Source organism: Ahaetulla prasina, chromosome 7, assembly GCF_028640845.1.
Source record: "Ahaetulla prasina isolate Xishuangbanna chromosome 7, ASM2864084v1, whole genome shotgun sequence".
Lineage (NCBI taxonomy): Eukaryota > Metazoa > Chordata > Lepidosauria > Squamata > Colubridae > Ahaetulla > Ahaetulla prasina.
In genome coordinates, this window is record NC_080545.1 from 36,698,173 (window position 1) to 36,720,280 (window position 22,108).

Consider the following 22,108-nt stretch of genomic DNA (forward strand, 5'->3'; position numbering starts at 1 on the left):
CAAAATAATTCTGTTTTGCCCCTTTAATTTTTTCTGCTAATTCTTCCTTTTCAATCAAAGCCATTTTGTGTTTAATTAAGTCCATTCTCATTTTAATATCTATCTTCTCTGGAAATCTTTGTAGTTCTTGCTCCCATTTCTTATAGTCATTTTCTAATATTTTAAAAGTTTGTTTTTCTTATGGTTCCTTTTCCCTACATAGTCTATGAACAAACCTCTTGCATATGCTTTCATTGCATCCCAACGGTTTTGAATTGAGGTATCTTTCTTTTTGTTTTCTTTAAAGAAAAAGGTCAGTTCCTTCTCTATTTTTTGTATAAGTTCTCTATCTTTTAAGATCATCGTCTTTAAAGTCCATCTAGATCTTTTTCTTTGGCCTTTCCATATCAGCATCATAGGGCTGTGATCAGCCCAGGTATTGACTTCTATATCAATTTTTCTTATATTGGAACACATTTCTGTTGTCATCCATACCATATCTATTCTAGACCAAGACAAATGTTTATTTGAATAAAAAGTGTATTGTCTACTCTGTTGATTCTTTTCTCTCCATGCATCCTTTAAATTCATTTCATCCACCATTTTAAATAAAGACTTTGGGAGGATCTTTCTATTTTGCCTAATTGTTTTCTGAGTTTTATAGTCCATCTTTACATCGATGACGGCGTTCCAGTCACCAAGGATACATGTATTTTCATAGTCCAATTCAACAATCTTTCTATGAAGTTTCCTGTAGAACTCTTCATGATTATCATTCGGAGCGTATATTGCTACTAAAAGTATTTTTGTATTGTCATCTATTATTTCCAACATCAAAATTCTACTATTCTCGTCAGGATATACTAAATTTACCCTAATAGTCTCTTTTATATATATGGCTATGCCTCTTTTCTTACATTGTGGCAATGATGTGTATACTTTCCCCAATTTTGATTGTGTTAATACTTGTTCATGTTGTTTTTTAATATGAACTTTTTGCAAGCATCTAATTTCAATTTTTCTAATTTGTGGAATACTTTCCTCCTCTTAATTGCCAAATTTAATCCATTAATATTTATTGATATCAATTTCCTCTCCTCCACTTCTATACTTTATACTTAGGGTTTATCGCTCTTGTCAATTCACAACGAGGCTTGACAACGAGGTTCACGATGAGGCTTGACTTCGATCATGCCACCTACAGCTCGTTCTTCGTTTTGTAGTAAAGCCAATAACTCTGACTCTTGGTGTTCAATCAGTGAGACTTCAGCGCTTGTCTTTCCTTTATCATTGAAAAATTCTGCATAAAAATCCTTGGCTTTATCTATTGTATCAATTCTATATTTTTGCTGTTGCCATGTAAAAAACAGGCCCTCTGGCGCGAGCCATCTGTAATTCACACCTTTCTGCAATAAAACCTTGGACAAAAATTGGTATTCTCTTCTTAATTCTCTTACCCTTCTGGGAACTTGTTTCAAAACGATAATTTCTTTGCCATTGTATTTCATTGTCTTCTCTCTTGCTGCTTATAAAATTTGTGCTTTGAATGATTTTTTAGTAAATCTTACATGGACTTCTCTAGGGACATTATTCCTTGCTGCATATCTTGTATGCACTCTAAAAATCTCATCAGTTCCATCAAGTGCCTTTTCCTTACTGATTTCAAAAGTCCAGCCAAAATTTCTACGATTTTCTTGGCCAAATTTTCACCCTTCTCTTCTTCTATATTTTGAAATCTCAGAAAAAAAATCTGCTCTATCAATCTCCCAACCTAAAGCTCTACCTTGCTCCTTTCCACTTCCAGTCTATTGTCAATACTTTGAATTTTTTTGTCTCTTTGTTCCTCTCTTTCCTCTACCTTCTGAAGTCTATCCTCATAGTTTTTCAGCATCTGTTGAATATCTTCTACTTTTTCATCTTTTTTTCCCATCTTTTGCTTAATCTGTTCAATCCCCTGCAAAATAAGCTGAAGAAAAGATTCTTTATCTTTGCCCTTTTCTTTTTCCTCTATGTAAAGATTGTAATGTTCTTCTGCTGGTGAGGAAGAGGGGGCAGGAATCGCTGTTGCTTTTCTGCTCATTTTTGTATATAAGGATACAAATTCTAAAACTCCAAGTTATAATCCAAATTGCCAAAATTGTGCAGAAAGAGAAAAAGGGGGGAAAAAAGTCTTCAGACTCTTTCGTGTCTTAATCCAAATTAAATTAATCTCAAAAAGAAGTCCAAAATGTGCAGAAGAAAAAATAAAATAAAAAAAATAATAAGGTACATATATAAAAATTGTATTTAAAGGGTGAAGGTAGGAGGCAGAAATAAAAAATAAAATACTGGAGGGAGGGTATGAAAAGAGACAACAGGAATGGGTTGCCCTCATCTGTTCAGATTGATGGACTGAGTCTGACAAAGTTGTTAAGTCCTGCCTCTGTTGCTAGGGGATCCAGCTTTTGACTCAGTCCGTCAGACTGGACAGACGCTTCGAAGGTTTCTCCTCCATTCCTGGCTTGCTAGTGTAGTAGATTCTGGACTTACCCTTCCTGCTTTTTTTCCTGTTTGGTTCCTGTTGTTTCCTGGACTTTGGATTCTGGATTTGTGAGTTTGAAAACATCAATTTACCATCGTAGGAATAAAGTCCCTGCTGGTTGGAGCTTTGGCTCTAGCTGTTGACAGGGGCCTCTCAGTTGCCTGCAGAGCTCCCTGAAAAGACAAAGCTCTTTTAGTGTCCCGTTGATTGACAGTCAATCCAGGACCCTTGGTGGAGTCAAGCGCTCCCGAAGGCACTGAGAGTCAGATAGCGGATCTTCGCGCTCCTGAGACCACCTGGAAGTCGGAAACAGTGTTTCAGTGCTTGTGGCAAGGGCTTGTTGGGTGGCCATTTTAAATGTCAAACGGTTGCTGCCTGGAACTGCTTTATTGAAAATTAGAGCTTCGTGCTCTCTGTGGGCCTGCCTGCTTCGGTGGCCATAGCCCTGAGTCCACTTCCCGCAGAATGGAGGGAGCAGCAGCAGCGGCGATTTAACGCTGAGTGGAGTTTCGCACTTCCTGAATAGTGCGGCTGCCATTTTGACCAGAGCCCTTTGACAGGAGTGCCGTCTGGATTATGTTTCGCACCCTTTGTCATCCGCGGCGCATGATTTCTACAAGAGCGAAGTGCTCTGAGCTATATACAGGCCAAAGGGTTTAACCCTTAAGGAGCTCTGTTTGGGCTTCCCAACGGCTGGATCTACTTCACTGCTCCCCCAATTTTTCTCCTGGTTTTAATACTGAACGATGTTCCTGGTTCGCTGCTGCTCCGGCTGGCATTTTCAGAAGCCTTGTGCTTCCTGAGGAACAGGTGTGAGTTGATATCTCCTCATGCCAGCAGTCTGCCTAACACTGAACAGCTGACTGTTAGTGACCAACATGCCCAAGGCATTGTATAAATTTAACAGGGCTGGGGACTCTGATTCCTCTACCAGAGCAGAGGCAACCACAAGACCTGAGGCCACCACAAGTGCCAGTAACTGTTGTGATCCAGGTTCCCGGACTCAGACTCCGGGAGAAGGATGATTCAGAGAGTGAGGAGGAGCTGGCAAGGCCTGCTTCCCCTGGGCCCTCTCCCTCCCTGGCAGTCACCCAGGAGGAGGAGGAGGGGCTGGCAAGACCTGATTCCCTCGGGCCTTCTTCTGATTTGGCAACGCCCCAAGAACAATATTGGCTTGATGCAAGACTACACAGACGTGACCGGCGCGCACAGCAGAGGAGGGGTTGGGACAAGGTCAGAGAATGATGAGTCACGGAGTGACACCCACAGGAGCTATAAAGCAGGAGGCGGAACTTCCTGACTTTTTGTCTTGGACAAAGCAGTGAATTTGCGCAGGCAAACTGTTTCAATGGAGGGAAGAATATGTGAGTGAATCTTATCTTATCTATAATTTCCTAGTTATCTCCAGAGACTTGGCAGGCGCGTGGGTAGACGTGGCCAGAACATCTCTGTGCCAGAAGGATTCCAGCCAAATGTAAATAAACTTGAAAAGAAGGCCTTTGACTGACTTTTTGTTGGGAGTATTGGGAGGGGGAAACAGAACATTTTGTCCAAGACCCCGACTAAACCATCTTCCACCAAAGATGGACCAGCAGCAGGTACAGCAGCAGTTACAGCAGCTACAAGCGGCTAATCAACAGCTCCAGCAGCAAGTGGCTCACTTGGCAGGCCAACTTGCTGCCGGGAATGTGCCTGCAGCCCCCTCCGGTCCTCCTCCTCCTCCTCCTCATTGCAAGTGTCTGATAACCGTGGGGGATAAGTTTTCTGGGCAGCCTGAGATGTTCCTGACCTTTTTTGTTTGTTTGTTTGTTTGTTTACATTTATACCCCGCCCTTCTCCGAAGACTCAGGGCGGCTTACAATGTATAAGGCAATAGTCTCATTCTATTTGTATATTTTTTTTTTTACAAAGTCAACTTATTGCCCCCCCCAACAATCTGGGTCCTCATTTTACCTACCTTATAAAGGGTGGAAGGCTGAGTCAACCTTGGGCCGGGCTCGAACCTGCAGTAATTGCAGGCTCTGTGTTTTAATAACAGGCTTCTCTATTGCCTGAGCTATCCCGGCCCCTTCTTGGGACAGTGCCAGCTCTACATGGCTATGCGGCCAGAAGATTTCCCAGATGACCGGGCTAAGGTGGCCTTCATGATTAACCTTCTTTCCGGCTCGGCTGCCCGATGGGCCACGCCCCTCTTGCCCCAGGACAGCCCCCTGCTGGTGGACCAACAGCGTTTTTGGCAGCACCTGTGCATCATGTACGAGGACCCCGTTCGGACGCTGACGGCAACCAGGCGCCTTAAGGAACTCCATCAAGGGAAGCGCCCCTCCAGGAGTACATTGCCGAATTTCGTCTTTTGTGCCAGGACTCTGACTGGAATGACGCAGCACTAATGGATGCGTTGGCCCGGGTGGATGCACCGCGGACCCTTGACAACTTGGTGCCCCTTTGTCTCTGCCTCGATGCCCGTCTGCAACAGCGACGGTCCTGTCATGCCCCCGGGACCCGCCGTCGACATCTACACCCCCGCTTCTTGCGCCACCAGCACCCCGGGTCACCCCATGTTTTGTAACCGTTGCGGAGGAGCTCATGGAGTTGGGAGCGGCCAGACCTCGCCTGACAGCCCAGGAGCGGAACCGGAGGCGCCAAGGGGGATTGTGCCTGTACTGTGGGGAGCCCGGCCACTTCGCCGCTTCTTGCCCCAGAAAGCAAAGTGGGGCACGCACGCCGGTCCCCGAATCACAGCATGACCAATCGGGAAACGGAGCAGGCCCGGCCTTGGGGAAACCCTAGGTCGGGCACATACTAAGCCCCCACTGGATGTTGCGGAAGTAGACTCTGGGGCCCCTTGGCATCTGATTCTGGACACACAGGTATGGTTGGGGAACCGGTCAGACAGGCTCCAGGCGCATGCGCTGGTGTACTCGGGGGCCACAACAAACTTTATGGACCAGGCCTTTGTGACCCAGTTTGCGGTCCCCGTGGTTCCGGTGGACCCTCCGATGCGGGTAGAGACAATTGATGGACGAAAACTGGTGTCCGGCCCCATTAAATTCGCCACCCAGCCTTTGCGCCTGGCTATTGGGGACCATGAGGAGGCAATCCATATTTATGTCATGGCAGACCTTCATTTTCCCTTGGTCCCTGGATTGGCCTGGCTTCGGACCCACGATCCTCAGGTGGCCTGGTCACGGAACGCCATCTCTTTCCCGAGTCTGCAGTGCGTCGACCACATCTGCCACACCTGTGCCAGCCAGAACGTCCCCACCCCTGCTATCTCCTTGCCTCCTGAGCTAACGGACTTCACCGACGTGTTCAGCGAGAAGGAGGCGGACCGACTACCCCCGCATCGGCCCTACGATTGCCCCGTGGACCTTCTGCCCAACGCACCACTGCCTGTGGGACGCCTGTATTCCATGTCGGAGCCCGAGTTGGCCACCCTCAGGGACTTCCTGGACAAAAATCTGGCCCGAGGATTCATCCGTCCTTCAAAGTCCCCTCTCTCAACCCCAGTCCTCTTCTTGAAGAAGAAGATGGGGGACTTGCACCTGTGCTGTGATTAGTGCCGGCTAAACGCCATTATGGTGCGGAATTGCTACTTCCTGCCGCTCATCCCGGAGCTGCTGGAGAGGTTGCGGGAGGCCACAGTCTTCACCAAGCTCGATCTCCAGGGGGCCTACAACCTGGTGCGGATGCGAGAGGGAGACGAATGGAAGACGGCATTCGGCACCCGATACGGACACTACGGATACACCATCATGCCGTTCAGGTTGACCAACGCCCCCGCCGTTTTCGAGCACTTAATGAACAACATGTTCCAAGACATGTTGGATTGTTCGTGATCTACCTGAATACATCCTGATTTACTCCCAGTCCAGGGAAAGCCACCTTTGGCACGTCGGTTTGGTTCAGCAACGCTTGTGGGAGCAACAACTCAATGCGAAGCTGGAGAAATGCATCTTCTTCCAGACTTCCATAGAATTCCTTGGGCATATCATCTCGCCCGAGGGCATAGCCATGGACCCACGCAAAGTAGAAGCTTTGTGTAGCTGGGAAGCCCCTCGTCGGGCGAAGGATGTTCAGCGCCTGCTGGGTTTCACCAACTACTACCGGACCTTCATCCCGGGCTTCGCCACACTGACGGCTCCACTTACCCAGCTCCTCAGGAAGAAAGTCGCCTTCCGGTGGGGTCCCCCACAGCAAGAAGCATTCACAGCCCTCAAGAAAGCCCTCGTCACGGAACCCGTCCTGAGGCATCCCGACCCGCTCCGGCCTTGAAGACGGACATGTCCAATGTGGCTCTTGGAGACGGACACGTCCAATGTGGCTCTTGGAGCAGTACTGCTACAGGCTCCGGCGAATGGCGGCACACTTTTTCTCTGCGCTTACTACTCCCAGAAACTCAATCCTTCCGAGCACAACTACACCATCTGGGAAAAGGAGTTGCTGGCTATCAAGGCTTGGCGACACCATCTGGAGGGGGCCCGACATCAGGTGGAGGTCCGAATGGACCATCAGAATCTCGAGCACCTCACCACAGCTCGAAAGTTGAAGTAGCGGCAGATCCGATGGTCGTTGTTTTTTGCCCTGTTCAACTTCTGCGTGACCTACATTCCCAGCGGTCACAACCGGAGGGCGGATGCCCTGTCCCACAAGCCAGAGTACCTCTGCGCCAAGGACCCCATTCCTCCATGGACGGTGTTGCCAGCAGAAGCCTTGGCCGTCATGACCCAGTGCCACAACAACCCTGCAGCAGGACATTTTGGGTTCTTCAAGACCCTCCACCTGGTGACACGGACCTTTTGGTGGCCCCGAGTGTGGCATGATGTACATAATAATAATAATAATAATAATAATAATAATAATAATAATAATAATAATAATAATAATAATAATAATAATAATAATAATTATTTAATTTTTATTCCGCCCTTCTCCCGAAGGACTCAGGGCGTACGTGACATCCTGCATGCCTTGCCGGCAAGCCAAGGCCGCCACGGGGGCCCCTCCCGGGCTCCTCCAGCCCTTGCCGACACCCAACAGACCCTGGGGGCGAACTCCATGGACTGACGGACCTGCCGCCGTTCTTCGGGTTCACCACGGTTCTGGTGGTGGTGGACGTGCTCACCAAGTTGGCACACTTCATCCCGTGCCGCAGGCTGCTCACAGCCGCCAAAACGGCCCATCTCTTCCTGCCAGACAGGGTGGTTTCGGACTGCAGAGTTCAGTTGACAGCTCGCTTCTAGAAGAGCCTGATGGCCGCGTTGGAAGTGCAGGTGTGTCTTTCGTCATCGCACCATCTGGAGATCGATGGGGGTACAGAGAAAGTCATCGGTATCCTGGAACAGTATCTCCATTGCTTCGTCAACCAGCAGCAGGAAAACTGGGCCGATTACCTGTCCCTGGCAGAATTTGCTTTTAACAACTCCCAGCACACCTCTACCCAGATGACCCTGTTCTTTGCCAACGTGGGGTACCATCCGCGGCTCTTCCCTCTGGCACCGCCGGACTCTCCTGTTCCCCAAACGCAGATCTTCCTGACGGAATTGCATGCAGTCCAACAGTTGGTACATCGGCAGCTGGATCAGGTGAAGGAGGAGTACAAACGGTCCGCCGACCACTCCCGACGGGCAACCGCCCGGTAAAGAAGTTGGACCACTGATTCATCGGCCCATTCCCCGTCGAGGCAGTCATCAACTCAGTAGCCTACCGACTGACCCTGCCACGATCCATGTGGATCCACCCCATCTTTCACCAGTCCCTTCTGGTTCCTGAGGCCACACCGAGTCCCCTTTGGTGCCCAACAGCGGCCGTCACAGTCGCCAAGGACGGGTTGGAGGAATACGAGGTTAACAGCGTACGAGACTCCCACTGGCTGAACGGTCATTTCCAATATTTGATCGCGTGGAAGGGATATGGGACTGATTTCTCCTGGGTAGATGCCTCCGATGTTCATGCCCCTGACCTGGTGCAGGCCTTCCATGAGCAGAACCCAGCCCGACCGCATCCCGACCGTCACTCCCAGGGGAAGGGCCCTGCGGTGAGGGATAGTGTTGTGACCCAGGTTCCCGGACTCAGACTCCGGGAGGATGATGATTCAGAGAGTGAGGAGGAGGAGCTGGTCAACCTAAAGAGGCATTACAACCTGATGACAGACGGGCAGATCAGGTGCTCCAGAGGGCACATCAAGGGGCCGCTTGGGCCATTCGCTCTGCTACCTTTTTTGCTCTGCCTCCTTTTTCAACAGGGCTACGTTACTCAACAGAGCTACGTTTTCAACAGGGCTACATTACTCTGGTTTAAACAACTGCAGGAAAAACTTCTTGAGGACACAAGGACCCTACAAGACCTTAACAAGATTATTGCGGCTGTGCAGTTCTCGGCAAATGCCATCTTACACTCGGCAAATGCCATCTTACACTTGTATCTCGATCTTTGTCCTCGGCGGTTGCTGCTTGCTGCTTGCTTTGGTTGCGAAACTGGCACGCTGATGCATGCCATAAATGGCGTTTGGCATCCTCCCTTTTTAGTGGTGACAGGCTGTTTGGAGACGCGTTGGAACCACTGCTCATTGAAATGAGGGATAAGTGGAAGATTTTGCCGACAGCCCAACATCTAGGGGAGTCCCATTACATCCCATATTCCCATCACCCTTCCTTGCAATGCTCTGATTGGGGGACAGGGTCTTCACGCTCCCAGAGGTTATTTAGCCTGAGGCAGAGGGGAATGCAGGATAGATCCTTCCATGGCAGACCATATCTGAGTAAACGGCTCTTTCATGAGGGAGGAAGTCATTTGCTCCGGTGCTGTCGTCAGAGACATGCATAACCTTCCCATTGGCGGCAGATTGGCTCTTTATGCTGACCGTTGGGAAGCAACCACATCCAACATCTGGGTCAGGGATACAATACGATCATATCTATCCCTTGATTTCTTTCCCCTCCTTCACCATTTTTTATTTGTTGCCTGGTGTCTTGTGACACAACCAAGAGGGTCCTTATGAAATCTACGGTACAATACCTACTTGAAACTAGGGCTATTCAGAGTGTGCCAGAGGACCAACTAGGGCAAGGGTTTTATTCCCTACTTTTTCTAGTGCCAAAATCCTCGGGTGTGGGCGGGTGGAGACCTATTCTGGATCTAAAACATTTGAACCAATACATTATATATAAACGGTTCAAAATGCCGTCTCTGCAATCTATTTTAGACAGCGTCAGGAAGTGCGACTTCCTCACTTCTATTGACATTAGTGAAGCATACTTGCATGTTCCTATTCTTCCTGCTCATCAGCCGTATTTGAGATTTTGTTATGATGACATTCAGTACCAGTACATAGTATTGGCCTTTGGTCTTTCTTCGGCTCCCCGTTGTTTTACCAATATTTTAGCTTCCTTAGCCTCTCTTAGGTCCCAAGCAATATGTCTCTAGTGTTACCTGGATGACATCCTTATTTTATCCACTTCTGTACAAAGTACTAAGGTGGATCTACAAGTGACACTACAGTGTCTCACAGATCATGGTTTTTCTGTTAATACAGAGAAGAATAATTTGACTCCAGTGACCCGTATTCTTCATCTAGGAGCGGTGATTGATTCCATCGAAGGCAAGGTATATTTATCCCAGGAGTGTGAGGATAGTTTGAAGGAGTTAGGGTCCAATGGGAGCATAAAGTCTCCCTGGTCCTGCTTTCGCAGCTCCTAGGGAAAATGATATTGGCCATCTCTGTCAACCTGTGGGCCTGATTACTTGCTAGGGACCTTCAATGGTTTCTTTTGCCATTCCAGAAGGCAGGCAAAGGTTCTTCATCAACCAGGGTCCAAGTCCCCAAGGACGTTCTCAGATCCCTCAACTGGTGGCGATTGCCAGCAATTACCAGAGGATGTCTTTTCCATAACCCTCAGCAGCTGGTGGTTACAACAGATGCCAGCCTCTCCAGATGGGGACACACATCCAGTCAGACCTAGCTCAGGGCAAGTGGACTGCTCAAGAGCAACATCAATTGGCTGGAAGCAGGGAGCAGTCTCAGGCGAGCACATTTTAGTGCTCACAGACAATGTTGCTGCAAAAGCGCATATAAATCGGCAGGGAGGCACCAGGTCCTGGGCCCTGATGTTGGAGGCCAGAAGATTGGGTCTTTGGGCAGAACGGCATCTTTGTTCCTTAACAGCAGAGCACATTTTCAGAGCATCCAATGTACAGGCAGATTGGCTAAGTCGTCAAGCCATCAACCACTCGGAGTGGCGCCTAAATCCAGTGATCTTCAAGGACCTGACAACACACTTTAGCGTTCCTGAGGTTGCAACTCAGACAAACGCACAGCTGCCACATTTTTTCACGAGGTTCCCGATGCCCCAGGTCGAGGGAGTGGATGCCCTACGCAGCCAATGGCCAAAATGTCTTCTCTATGTGTTTCCGCCTCTTCCTCTTCTGGCAAGGGTGGTGCGCAAGATTCTCGAAGATCAGGCAGATGTCATCCTTCTCTCACCTCACTGGCCACGGAGGTCTTGGTTCGCCGACCTCGTGTCCCTGTCGGTGGCCCTCCCTGGAGGATTCCTCTGGGTATCACTTCGCTCAGCCAGGGGGTGTTGGTTCACCTGGACCCGCAGTGGATTCAACTGACCACCTGGTGCTTGAGCAACATGCCCTGAGGGAGGACAATCTTTCCTCCAGGGTCATCTGGACCATTCAAGCTTCCCGTAGGCCCTCGACGGAATGCATATGTTCTGCCACTTGGCGAGCCTTTTGCTCTTGGAGCGACCAAGTTCGAATTCTGCCCCTTCAAGCCTCAATAGCCCAGGTCTTGGAGTTTCTCCAGGACAGTTTAGATAGGGGACTATCCCCCAACACTCTTAGAAGGCAAGTGGTGGCTCTTGCTACTGTTTTGACTTCGGAACACACTCCTTCTCTATCATAGCATCCAGTGATTCGGAGGTTTCTGAAGGGGGCTACTAATTCATGTCTTCCTGTGGTGCATAGGTACCCCACCTGGGATCTTTCCATTGTTTTGAATTCCCTTACAGGAGTTCCTTATAAGCTGTTGCGTGAGGCCAGTTTGCGCTTATCATGCAAGGTTGCATTTTTAGTAGCAATTACTTCTGCCAGGTGGATTTCAGAGATTGCAGCACTTTCTGTCCATAAGGACTTATGTATGTTTCCTGCGGACAGAGTAGTCCTTTGGATAGATCCGTCCTTTGTGTCTAAACTTAATATGTCTTTTCATAGGATGCAAGAACTAGTTCTGCCAAATTTCTGCCCAGACACAGCCCACCCATTGGAATGTCATTGGCATTCTTTGGGTGTTTGTTGGGCCCTCCATATGTATCTTAACAGAATGGCTGATATATTTAGAACAGAGTCATTGTTTGTTTTCTTATCCCACTTTCTTTAGGGGCCAAGGTGACTTCATCTACCATTGGCAGGTGAATATGACAAAAAATCGCCAAGGCTTATGATCTACATTCCTTTCTGAAGCCTGCGCACGTGACTGCACATTCAACACGCAGTGCAGCAATATCAGCGGTCTGGGTGACACAGGCATCCTTAACAAAGATCTGTAGGGTGGCTATGTGGACTACCCCTTCGTTGTTTGTAAAGGGTTACAAGTTAGATAGATTTGCTTCTGCTGAGGCAGCCTTTGGCCGCAGGGTTTTACAGTAAGTTTTTACTGAAAGGGAGTCATTAGACCAGAAAGGACCCACCTGTAGTTAGGGACACTGAGCTTTGGTATGTCCCATTCCTGGCTGCTGTCTCCACCAATACGGAGAAGGGGTGTTTGTTCTTACCTGACACGCACCTTCTCGTTGAGTGGAAACAGCAGCCAGCCCCACCCTTGTTTGTCTGGTCTGTGTTGTTGTTTACCTTTCCTTTTTCCTCGACGCATTGAATCTGCTTCACTATCTTTGCCAAAAGCTGGATCCCCTAGCAACAGAGGCAGGACTTAACAACTTTGTCAGACTCAGTCCATCAATCTGAACAGATGAATGCAACCCATTCCTGGCTGCTGTCTCCACTCAACGAGAAGGTGCATGTCAGGTAAGAACCAATGCCCCATTTGTCAACTTTGATGAGTTTTTAAAAACAGTATGATAAGCTGTCTTCTAATGTGCAAGCAAGTATAGGAAATTAAAAAAAATTAAACATTTAAATGTGGAGTTGCAATCTAAAAAACATTTCTGCCCCATATGTTGTAGTACCCACTAGAGACCCATTAGTTACTGAACCTTTGTACACTAAGACTTCAGTTCAAATAATGGTGTGTTCCATCTGCTGTAATCTCTAAACTACATAGTGTGACTTCCTTGGATTTTGACCTATTATTTGCTAATGCAGTTGTTCTTTGTTAGGACAGCCATATTCTGTATTATATTATATTATATTCCTCTTTTTATTACTATATTACTGTATACCTCAAATCAGACAAGGGTTGCGCTGTTATATTTAAATTTTCCAACAATTTTATTTTGAAAAAACACCTTCCCCCCTCATTTCCTCCCTCCCTCCTATCATGATAATACATTTTAAAAGCATTATAAGCATATAATATAGGTTTTCAATTACTCTGTGTTTCTCTCTCTCCCCCATTCTTTCTCTCCCCCCACTTCTCCCCTTTTGTCTCTCTCTTTCTTTTTTTCTCTCTTCTACCTTCACCAGGCTCCAGAAATAAGGACTGAATATCTGGCTTTAGTCATTTGCACTTTGTCAGCCCTGGAGGCCATCTTTTTCCTTGGATCTTGAGGGCTGCCACACTTATTGCTGTGGGAAACTGGGAAGAGGGATTGCATGGAGTTGTAGAGATATCTAGCCATAATATTCTTTTCTCTGGAAAAGACATTCAGCCTGCACCTGGACTGGAAGGCATCTCCAGTTGGGACAGTGCATTGATTGAACCATGTGATGGACATGTGGGTGCAGGGGAAGGGTCTTTCTTTTGGGTGGTGTTACTTGGAACCCTGATGCACTTATTGTACAGAACTTTTTGAAATTTACCTTAAATTCTACTTTTCAAAGTTACATAATTTTTTTGTTTTAAACAAGATTGATACGTGATTTCAACAATTTTAATAATAACAAGCCCACAGAACACTGGTGGGTTTCAAAATTTTTTACCACTAATTCTGTGGGTGTGGCTTTGTGGGTGTGGCATGGGAAGGATACTGTAAAATCTCAATTCCCACCCCACTCCAGGGGAAGGTTACTGCAAAATCCCCATTTCCTCCCGACCAGCTGGGACTCGGGAGGCAGAGAATAGATGGGGGTGGATCCAGTCAGAATTTTTACTACCGGTTCTCCAATCTACTCAAAATTTCCACTACCGGTTCTCCAGAACTGGTTAGAACCTGCTGAAATCCACTTCTGCCACAGAAGCATTCATGATTTAAAAAATATTTTAACTTGACTGTATTTCACTTTGTACAAATATTTTTAGTGACAATATGTTCTCCGTTTCATTTTAAGATTTAATTGGTGTTATTAACACAAGATGGTTATGATTCAGTTAGGTTCAATGCTTTAATGTTCAATTAAAGTTTGAGAATATTCTTCAATTTAAAATTTTAATATGTTAAGCAACATGTTAAGCAACATTTCAGAAGACAGGCTCAAGATACAGAAGGATCTTGAAGACTTGAACATTGAGCCCTATCTAACAAAATGAAATTCAACAGTGAAAAAAGTAAGGTTCTACATTTAGGCAAAAAAACAAAACAAAATGCACAGGTACCGTGTATGTGGTACCTTGCTCAATATTAATAACTGTGAGAGGGATCTTTGAGTCCTAATGGACAACTATTGAGATATGAGCCAGCAGTGTGCAGCAGCTGCCAAAAAAGCCAGCACAGTTCTGGGCTGCATAAACAGATAGAATCAAGATCACGTGAAGTGTTAATACCACTTTATAATGCCTTGGTAAGGCCACACTTGGAATATTGCATTCAGTTTTGGTCACCACAAAGTAAAAAAGAGACTCTAGAAAGAGTGCAGAGAAGAGCAACAAAGATGATTAGGGGACTGGAGGCTAAAACATGAAGAACAGTTGCAGGATCTGGTATGTCTAGTTTAATGAAAAGAAGGACTAGGGGAGACATGATAGCAGTGTTCCAATATCTCAGGGGTTGCAACAAAGAAGAGAGAGTCAAACTATTCTCCAAAGCACCTGAGGGTAAAACAAGAAGCAATGGGTGGAAACTGATCAAGGAAAGAAGTAACTTTCTAAGGAGAAATTTCCTGACAGTCAGGAAATGAGTGGAACAACTTGCCTGCAGAAGTTGTGAACACTCCAACACTGGAAATTTTTAAGAAGTTGGATAATCATTTGTCTGAGATGGTGTAGGGTTTCCTGCCTGGGCAGGGGGTTGGACTAGAAGACCTCTAAAGTCCCTTCCAACTCTGTTGTTGTTGTTGTTGTTATTATTAGCTATCTGAGTGTTCTTCACTCAAGATAGCCAAATTGCTATGAATAGAAGACTATTTTTATATTAATGGAGGCTTACTTTTCAGTTGGTTTACTGGTGTGATTTTTACTTATTCGTGTAAGGAAGAACTAATAATAGAAACCAGTTTCCACTCTGCTAAGTTAAGAGTGAACAAAATATTTTGAGCCATGCTGCTTCCAAATGATATTGAGAAGGACTTGTGGAAGCAAGATGTTTTTATCAGAGTGTAATCTCAGCTTGAACCCAGTTGTGTTTGCATGTTTTGGTTTCTTGATGTGATTGATCTAATGTGAAGGTGAGGGCTGGCATGGTCATAAAAAAAGAGCCAGACACCAAACTGGCCAATTAAAAATTTATTTCTTTTGAATTCAAATTTTATTTTATTCAAGATTAAAGTACAAAATTCCAAAAAAGTAAAGAAAATCAAACCAAACAAAAATGCACAAAACAAACAAGACAATTAAAAAATGCATTGAAAAAGGAAAAAAACCCTTATCACCTATAAATATATTATCCCCCGATTAATACATTACTAGAAAATTAATTTCCCACCCAATGCAAAACAAACCCAAAAGATTTTAAACTACCAAATCCATTTGCAAAGTACTAGCTTGTCATCTATATACTATATTAATGACAAAATAGTTAACAGAAAGAAAAACAAGATTAGTGTTTCAAAAACCTCTGTTAACAAACTATTATTGTGAACAACTCATAGAAAATTTTCTATGGCATCTATTTATCCCAAACCATCCTAAAGGTTAACAGCAATTGTGCTGTATCAAATATCCATGTTTGTTTCTTAATGCCATTTTTTTATCAATTGTTGTCTGATTAAATATAGTAAGTACAATATCCAAAGTCAGTCCCAACAAAGTTCAGATAAAGTTGGTTCCTGATTGTGATAAATCCATTTCCCCCATCTTCTTCAGTCCTCGTAGGGAAAGCCAATTTGCTTCTTCACTCAGTATAATTTCTGCTATTATAAAAGATTGCAGGCTTGAACTTCAGAGGGGTATATGATATTATTTATTTTTTATTTTTATTTTATTTGCATTTATATCCCGCCCTTCTCCGAAGACTCAGGGCGGCTTACACTATGTCAGGCAATAGTCTTCATCCAATTGTATACTATATACAAAGTCAACTTATTGCCCCCCAACAATCTGGGTCCTCATTTTACCTACCTTATAAAGGATGATATATGATATATGATATTAGCTCATTTACTTCTAAGTATATACAATTCCAATTTCTTCATGCCTCTTAATATTTTGCACAGCCATTATCATTGCATCAAACTTTTTGAAGAAGCTTTCAGCTAGAAATTGCATGTTACCAAACAACCTTTTCAGCCAGCCCTGTTTCTTTGTAATCCAATCCATTGTTACTCTGTGTAAGTTAGTCAGGAAACAAAGAATGCTGAAGCAAAATGAAAAATAAATTAAAGTGATAAGGAGAATATGTTATGGATATGTCAATCCAAAGTTAAAATAAAATTAAAAAAAAAGAAGCTCCAAATATTTTGCATGTTAACAAAGTACAAAAACCCTGAGGTAAAAGTCTAATATTGATCAAATAAAAGCCCTCTCTAAGTGGTTTACAGAGTCAGCATATTGCCCCCAACAATTTGGGTCCTTATTTTATACCCACCTCAGAAGGATGGAAGACTGAGTCAACCTTGAGCCTGGTGAGATTTTAACTGCCAAATTGCAGTCAGTTGGCAGTCGGCAAAAGTAGCCTGCAGTACTGCACTCAAACAACTGTGCATCCGTACTTTTTATATTTCTATTTTAAAATTTAATAAAATTACTATTAAAAATAGTTTATGAAACTCCAGCCCTTCTCCCCCCAATATTGATCCCAACCAGGAGAACCAGATTAATGAAAAGAAGGAAATAGTAGTGTTCCAATATTTGAGAGGCTGCCACAAGGAAGAGGGGGTTAGCCTATTCTCCAAAGTACCTGAAGGCAGGACAAGAAGCAATGGATGGAAACTAAGAGACAAGAAGCGTACTCTTAAAATAGTCAAGAATGCCAATAAGGATTGTGATGTTGATGCTATTATACATCTTGGCACAAATGATCTGTCCCAAAAGGATGTACTTTCTGTGCAGAATGATTTCCAGAGCTTGGGATATGAACTTAGTAGTATAGGTTGTAGGCTTATCGTTTCAGAGGTTTTACCAGTATATAAAGATCAAAAAGGTAAAGGCCAGCATGTAGTGGAGTTTAATGTGTGACTAAAGGAGTGGTGTAAAAGGGAAGGCTTTGGTTTTATTAGTCATGATGTCTGCAACTGGTCCAATGAAAAACTGTACTAAAGAGATGGATTGCATCCATCAAAGAAAGAGACTGAGTTACTTAGTAATAAATTCACAGATTTTCTGGATAAACATTTAAACTGAACAGTGGGGATAGAGAATTAATTGATACAGAACATTTCTGTTCCCAGCAATCTCAAATTAATAGGGTTATCAGCAGGGGTGAAATCTAAAAATTTTCCCTACCGGTTCTGTGGGCATGGTTTAATTGGTGGGCATGGCTTAGTGGTCATATGACTGGGTGGGCGTGGCCAATAACAATAAATAATAAAAATAATTAACAAAGTATAAAAAACAATAAGAGGTACCAAAAACCAACTTTCACACTTTACACACACACACAACTCACACACACACACACACACACACACACACACACACACACACACACACAGAATGCCACATACAGCTTTCTGAGATTTTGTGTGTTTGTGTAGTTAGAGTGAAACACTACTGAAACACACCAAATCTCAGAAAACTGCACAAATATTTTATTTTATTATTTTATTTTATTTTATTGTGTACTTCAAATCCCAGAGTTCCTCAGCCAGCAAAGCCAGCCAGTTGATCACCAAGGAAATAGATTAGCTAAGCAATTGATTCTGTCTGGCAGAAAGTGAAACTGCTTTCGGGCTGGAAAAAGAGCCATGCGTTCATCAGTAATCAGGTGAGTTCCTTAGAATCGCTACTCTTACTTATAGAAAACAAGTAAGAGTACAAGTAAGGTTCTGCTGATGAGGAACTTAGGTGAGATCTCCAGAGGAGACTTTAATTTTTTTTTTAAGTTTAAAGTCTCTGCTGATCTCAGCTGAGGGGCGGGATCCTCAAAAGGCTTTTTTTTAACTTTTAAAGGCATGTTTCGGCATGTTTCGGCTGAAGCAAAACCGGCTTTTAAAAGTAAAAAAACTCCAAACCTCTGCAGATGGTGCAGCTCAGCAGAGGCGGGGGGGGCGGGGCCAGGGATTTTTGCTACCAGTCCTTCGAACTAGCAGCCTCTATTGCTACCAGATCGTGCAAGCCGGTCCGATCCGGGAGCTTTTCACCCCTGGTTATCAGTGCATGTAACATAGATGTTTGTGTAGGTAAGATTATCAGCCCTGCTATCAAGCAAAACCAAGCATTTAATAGTGAGTGCCATACCATGTGCATTAATCAAACAGGTGGCAAGAAAGTAGGGGCAGTCAGGCACAACACAGGTTATGTAGACAGTAAACACAAGGTCAATCAAAATGGACGCAAATGTCTATACACCAATGCACAGAGTATGAGGAATAAACAGGGTGAATTAGAAATTCAAGTAAATGAGGGCAGATATGATATTGTTGCCCTTACGGAAACTTGGTAGGATGAAACCCACAAAAGGAACATACAGCTAGAGGGATATAAATTATTTAAAAGAAACAGACCAAATAAAAGAGGAGGTGAAGTTGCACTATATATAAGAAATAACTACATTTCACAGAAATAGAGCACAACAATGATGATAATTATCTTGAATGTATTTGGGTCAATATTAAGGGGGGGGGAGAAATGATATTGCCATAGGTCTATACTATAGGCCATCCAACCAAACAGAGGAAGTAGATGAACTTTTTGCTAGTCAGCTAACTAAGATATGTAGGAAGCACATCACAGTAGTAATGGGGGATTTTAACTACCCTAACATCAACTCTGCACTAAGTGGAAGATCCAACAGGTTCCTAACAAACCTAGCAGACAACTTTGTTTCCCAAAAAGTAGAGAAGGGAACAAGGGGATCAGCCATATTGGAGTTAATTCTCACTAACAGAGATGAAATGATAGAAGGTGTTGAAGCTACAGGAACCTTGGGGGCAAGTGATCACGCAATATTGGAATTCAACATTACGCAAACACAAGTAGTAGAACAAAGTCAAACTAGAGTCTTGGACTTTAAGAGAGCTAATTTCAATAAACTTAGAGAGAGCTTGAAAAGGATTCCATGGATGAGAATCCTCAAGGGGAAAACAACTCAAGAAGCATGGGAAATTTTGAAAAGTGAGATTATAAAAGCGCAGTCTAGCACAATACCAATGAAGAAGAAAAATAATAGATCTCAAAAGAAACTAGCATGGATGCATAAAGAACTATCTGACAAATTGAAAGACAAAAAGGACAAGTATAAAAAGTGGAAAGGGGGGCAAATAATTAAGGCAGAATATCAGCAAATAGCCCAAGCCTGTAAAGATGAAGTGAGGAAAGCTAAGGCTCACAATGAACAAAGGCTAGCGACAAAAGTAAAAAATAACAAAAAAAGCTTCTTCCAACATGTTAAAAACAAGAACAAAGTCAAGGAAACAATTGGCCCATTGCTGGGAGAAAGTGGCAAGAAGGTGACAAGCAACAGGGAGAAAGCACTGCCTTATACACTGTAAGCTGCCCTGAGTCTTCGGAGAAGGGCGGGATATAAATGTAAACAAACAAACAAACAAAAAAAAGCAGATCTACTTAACTCATTTTTTGCATGTGTCTTTACACAAAAAGACACATGCATCCCTTAAGGGTATCCCATCCCTTAAGGTGAGGTCTGGCAAGTTTTCTTTAAACCAAGCATCGTCAGTGAGTGCTGATTTTAATTCCGCTAGTAGTTTATTTGGTGGGATGTTAGTACTACGGCGTGATCGCGGTCGAGTAAGTGCTTGGCTGGCCGGTTCACTATCGGGAATCATCGCATGTATTACCTCTTCGTATTGGCTGTCAAATTGTGGTTTCCTAGATAGGGCGTCAGCCAGTAGATTTTGGTCGCCGGGGATGTATTTGAGGGTGAAATGGAACCGTCTGAAAAACTGAGCCCATCGAACTTGTTTGGGAGAAAGCTTTAGAGGGGTTTTTAAGTATTCGAGGTTTTTGTGGTCGGTCCACACCTCGAATGGTTCTTTTCCCCCTTCAAGGAAGTGTCTCCAGGAGAGGAGTGCCCAGCGCACTGCAAAGGCTTCCTTTTCCCAAACTGCCCATCTGCGTTCAGTGTCTGTCAGTTTTTTAGACACGTACGCGCAGGGCATTAGATTGTTGTCGGTATTCTGTTGTAATAAGACAGCGGCTACTGCTACATCACTTGCATCAGCTTGGACCACAAAAGGTTTATTTGGATCCGGGTGTTGAAGAATTGGTTCCATCGAGAATAGGCGTTTCAGGTGTTCAAAGGAACGTTGGCAGTCTTTACACAAAAGGAAAAAACAATCCAACCTATCAAAAACAGCACCACAAAAAGCAGATTAGGAACACAAGTTAAAATAGGGGAAAAAATGGTAAGTAAACACCTGCCTACCCTAGACAAGTTCAAATCACCAGGACCGGATGGATTACACCCCAAGATTCTGAAGGAACTGGCAGATGAGATCTCAGAACCACTGAACTATATCTTTCAAAGATCCTGGAGCACAGGGGAACTGCCAGAGGACTGGAAAAGAGCTGATGTAGCTCCCATTTTCAAAAAAAAAGGGGGGGGGAAACAGATCCAGGAAACTACAGACCTATCAGCCTGACTTCAATACCAGGGAAGATTCTGGAAAAGATAAGCAATGAATCACCGAACACCTAGAAGCAAACAAAGTAATAACCAAAAGCCAACATGGGTTTGTCAAAAACAGATCATGGCAAACTAATCTTATTGCATTCTTTGACAAAATGACAAAATTAGTAAGCCAGAGGAATGCTGTCGATATAATTTACTTGGACTTCAGTAAAGCATTTGATAAAGTAGACCATAACCTACTACTAGATGAAGTAGAAAAATGTGGGTTAGACAACACCACCACCAGATGGATTTATAACTGGCTGACCAACCGCACTCAACGTGTAGTCCTCAATGGAACTACATTCACATGGAGGAAAGTATGCAGTGGATTACCCAAGGCTCTGTTTTAGGCCCAGTACTCTTCAACATCTTCATCAATGACTTGGACGAGGTGATAGATGGGGAAGTCATCAAATATGCAGATGACATCAACCTGGCAGGAATAGCCAACACTCCAGAAGATAGGCTCAAGTTACAGAAGGATCTTGACAGACTTGAATATTGGAAACTATCTAACAAAATGAAATTCAACAGTGAAAAAAGTAAGGTTCTACATTTAGGCCAAAAAACCAAAATGCATAGGTACCGTATATGTGGTACCTTGCTCAATAGTAGTAACCATGAGAGGGATCTTTGAGTCCTAGTGGACAACCATTTAAATATGAGCCAGCAGTGTACAGCAACTGCCAAAAAGACCAACACAGTTCCGGGCTGCATAAACAGAGGGATAGAATCAAGATCAAGTGAAGTGTTAATACCACTTTATAATGCTTTGGTAAGGCCACACTTGGAATATTGCATTCAGTTTTGGTCGCCACGATGTAAAAAAGATGTTGAGACTCTAGAAAGAGTGCAGAGATGAGCAACAAAGATGATTAGGGGACTAGAGGCTAAAACATATGAAGAACGGTTGCAGGAACTCGGTATGTCTAGTTTAATGAAAAGAAGTTCTAGGGAAGACATGATAGCAGTGTTCCAATATCTCAGGGGAGTCAAAGAAGAGGGAGTCAAACTGTTCTCCAAAGCACCTAGAACAAGAAGCAATGGGTGGAAACTAATCAAGGAGAGAAGCAACTTAGAACTAAGGAGAAATTTCCTGACAGAACAATTAATAAGTGGAACAACTTGCCTGCAGAAGTTGTGAATGCTCCAACACTGGAAATTTTTAAGAAAATGTTGGATAACCATTTGTCTGAAATGGTGTAGGGTTTCCTGCCTGGGCAGTGGGTTGGACTAGAAGACCTCCCTTCCAATTCTGGTATTATGAACTATTATAATGAAGGAGAGAACCAACTTAGAACTAAGGAGAAAACCCTTGACA

The 22,108-nt window shown here is 44.2% G+C and overlaps 1 protein-coding gene across 5 annotated transcripts in view; it reads left to right on the forward strand.

Annotated features, from left to right (window-relative positions):
• IMMP2L (inner mitochondrial membrane peptidase subunit 2) overlaps positions 1 to 22,108 on the forward strand; it is a 530,240-nt gene that overhangs the window by 25,303 nt on the left and 482,829 nt on the right. The gene's annotated exons all lie outside the window — the stretch shown is intronic.